Raw genomic sequence first — 3684 nt, forward strand, 5'->3', positions numbered from 1 at the left:
AAACTTGAGTGAATCCCAACTTGTCCTCTCCAGGACAAGGGTCCTGGCTGAGGGCAGGATGAGTATTGGGTCCTAAGATGAGGGCTGAGAAGGGGTGTCTAAAGTGGCTCTGCTCCCACCCACTTGCCCCAAGTGGTGGCTCAGCGCCTTCTCAATTGTGGGTGAGGTGCAGGTGGCTCAGATTATGAAGTTGTCAGATCCCCATGCCAGCCCCAACCACCAGAGCAGCTCACTTCCCCAAGTACATCCAGACTTGGCCAAATGAAATTGCTGCTTGCAGCAGGTGGCAAGAATAGCCTATCAACTGCCTTTCATCAGGACTGATATGAAAATCCCCTATCTGGTTGATAAAACACCAGCAAACTCCCAGGCAGCCAATTATTTTTTTCAACAAGAGAAAGCGAAATGCCCAAGAAAGGATGAGGAGTAATGGGCTGAGGGGAGGCCCTTTTTGGGGCAGTGGGAGGATGGATTAGAAGAGGCTGATGGCAGAAGAGTGACTCGAATCCCTAGCCAGGTGGAGGGGAGACATGAGCTGAGCCCAGGTGGGGCTGGGGAGGAGACAGTGAAGCAGGGACAGTTCAGAGGAAAGTGCCAGGAGAGGGCCATGGAGTTGGGATCCATCCCTTGCTATTAGTTCAGAGGTGGGGGAGGCCTCAGCACAGCAGAGCTTTTGTCTGGGGTCCCTAGGGGGCATCTAGTGACTGACCAGCACGGGACTTGGACAGCAGCTTGAAGTACAGAGAGGCAGGAGCCCAGGGAAGGAGGCTGTGGCCAGGCAGGGAGGCCTGCAGTGGAAATAGAAGTCTGGCCCACCAAGCAGCCCATTCTTTCCCTGTCCTACCTCTGCAGAGGTCCTCAAACTTTTTAAACAGGGGGCCAGTTCACTGTCCCTCAGACCATTGGAGGGCCGGACTACAGGCCTCAGGACCAGTCGGCTGCTAAGCAGGACAGGCAGCGGCAGCAAAAACACTTGGTGGGCCAGATAAATGTCCTAGGCGGGCTGCATGTGGCCTGCGGGCCCTAGTTTAAGGATGTCTGTCTTAGAGGCATGGGGTATGACTGGCAAGTTGCTTTAACCACCAGGCACCTCCATAACCTCTCTCTTTAGATGGAGATAACTTTTGATCCTACCTATGTCACAAAGGTGTTCTAATCAAATCAGATTACAGATGTGAAGCTTTTTCTTTTAAAATATTAGAACTGCTTCACAGGTATTATTCCTGGCTAGAGGGCTGAGGTCTGGTGACCAGTTCCCCGCTTCTTCTGGGCTCTTCTTCCTGCTCATGTCAACTTGCTCCTGGGAGGCCTCAGGGACTCTGTCTGTCCTTCCTTTGAACTTCCCTCCACCTTCCTTCTCAGGGATATTCTCCTACCACCCCCTCTCTGTCTCCAGCCTTTAGTCTGGCTCATCCTCTGTCACCGAGCTCCTAATAAGGCAAAAGTTCCTGTCTGGACCCCACGCTCTGTCTCTCAGCCCCAGCTCTTCCTATACTGTGGTGGAATCATCACCCTCCCTGCTTAGAAACCTGCCACCTACTCAGGTGAGCATCCCGCATCATGCCCCGGGGTTACTCTATCCACAACTTACCTTTGCCCACTGGCTTCTTCCTGACTGGACCACACCAGGCACCTACCCTACAGGGCATGGCCCCTCTGTAGACAATCAACTTTCTGCTTCTTTTTACTTCCAAACCAGCCCCTCACCCACCACCTGCAAAGCCCTCCCCTTTCTCTCTGATGAATCAAATAAGTGCCCTTTGAATAACTGATTAACTATCTCCCCCTCTCCAGGAAATCTCCCCCAAACAACGTCATTGAAATCTTGGCCTCTGTTCACTTGAACACCTTCTGGACTGTAACAGGACATCTCTGCAGTGTGTGCATATGTGAAGGGTGTCTGTGAGTTCTGTCCAGTCCCTGAGACCCCTGAGGGTCATCTTTCTCAACAGAACCAGACCCACTGGTTCCCCACTGTGGGATTGGTACTGCTGACCTCAATATGTAGGAAGATGACCAGATCAGGTTTCGTGTCTAAGAAGGTGGCAGGACAGCATCGGGTGCAGAGGCCACAGTGAACTTTATGACGGGGCGACTTCCCAGAGCCTTTTCATGTAACCATGGCCATGTGGCGTCCTCCCCTAACCCCAGTCTAGGGCACTCATCACCTGGGATTGCAGATGAGGGGCAGACATCGTCACCTGAAGGGCGCTCTGGATTGGCTGAACTCCTTGCACATTGCTGAGGGATAAAGGATCAGGGGCTACTTGCATGCCCAGATTCAGCTCGGCACATAGTCCTGACCTATTTTGTGGCTTTAAATTCAGAGATGCCAAGAACAGTGTGTTTTTGCTGCTAAGTCTGGCAGCTTAACCCACAGTAACCTTTAGGTGCTTTCCAACCCTGCAATTTCTTTGCTTATTGTTCTGGTTGGAAAACGAAAAGCCCTCTCTGCCAGCAATTAATTTACCAAAATAAACAAGATTTCTGTTTTTCGTAACAAAGACAGTCCCTGAATGCCAATCTTGGGGCTGCCAGATTGCAATTTCAAGTGGGTGCCGCCAGCGCGGTTACAACTTGCAGGTGATTTATTGAGAAGGTTATAAGAAAAGGAGGAAATGCAGTCAAGTGGGAATGGAGACAAGTGCTGTCCAGGGGTTCTTGTACTCATCTCTCAGTCCTCTGGCAAGTCTCTGCTCTTGCCCTGCTACCTTCCTTTGTGGTTTTTTCTTTCTGCAGATGATTCTTGTTTTCTGTTCTTTTCTATTTGGCTTACTTCTAGCCCCTTCCTGACGTGGTGTAGCCTGGCTGGCCCCCGCTTCCAAACAGCATCAATGCCTGCTGGTCTTGTAAGCATTTGCCATTTGGGGCTCTGCACTCCTTAACGTTTTGCCTGTAGGTCCTGTCACTTCATTTGAGAGCTGCTACTGGGCTGGGCGTGGGGGCTCACACCTATAATCCTAGCACTCTAGGAGGCCGAGCTGGGTGGTTGCTTGAGCTCAGGAGTTTGAGACCAGTCTGAGAAAGAACAAGACTCTGTCTCTACTAAAAATAGAAAAACTAGCCCAGTGTTGTGGCAGGCTCCTGTAGTCCCAGCTCCTTGGAAGGCGAAGGCAACAGGATCACTTGAGCCCAAGAGTTTGAGGCTGCTGAGTTATGATGCCATGGCACTCCACCTAGGGTAATGGAGTGAGACTCTGTCTCAAAAAAAAGCTGCTGGGTGGCGCCTATGGCTCAAAGGAGTAAGGCACCGGCTCCTTATGCTGGAGGTGGTGGGTTCAAACCCAGCCCCAGCCAAAAAAAAAAAAAAAAGCTGCAAAATCAAGACAGCAGATGTAACCCACTCCTTCTTCTGCCATGAACACTGAATGAATAGGGACACGATGTGTTGGAAATGGAGGAGCCAGGTGTGGACCTGAGACACAGAGATATTGAGAGCAGGAAACATTTGCTCAGATAGGTTGAGTGGGGGTGCGGGGGGAGGTTGGAGGTGGTGGTCCCACACAGGGACCATTAGGGATTACATCTCTTTTTATTTATTTATTTATTTATTTTTTGAGACAGAGCCTCAAGCTGTCACCCTAGGCAGAGTGCCATGGCTTCACTGCTCACAGCAACCTCCAACTCCTGGGCTCAAGCGAGTCTCCTGCCTCAGCCTCCCAAGTAGCTGGGACCACAGGCGCC

This window comes from Otolemur garnettii, unplaced genomic scaffold, assembly GCF_000181295.1.
Source record: "Otolemur garnettii isolate 467f Iridium unplaced genomic scaffold, OtoGar3 scaffold00020, whole genome shotgun sequence".
NCBI lineage: Eukaryota > Metazoa > Chordata > Mammalia > Primates > Galagidae > Otolemur > Otolemur garnettii.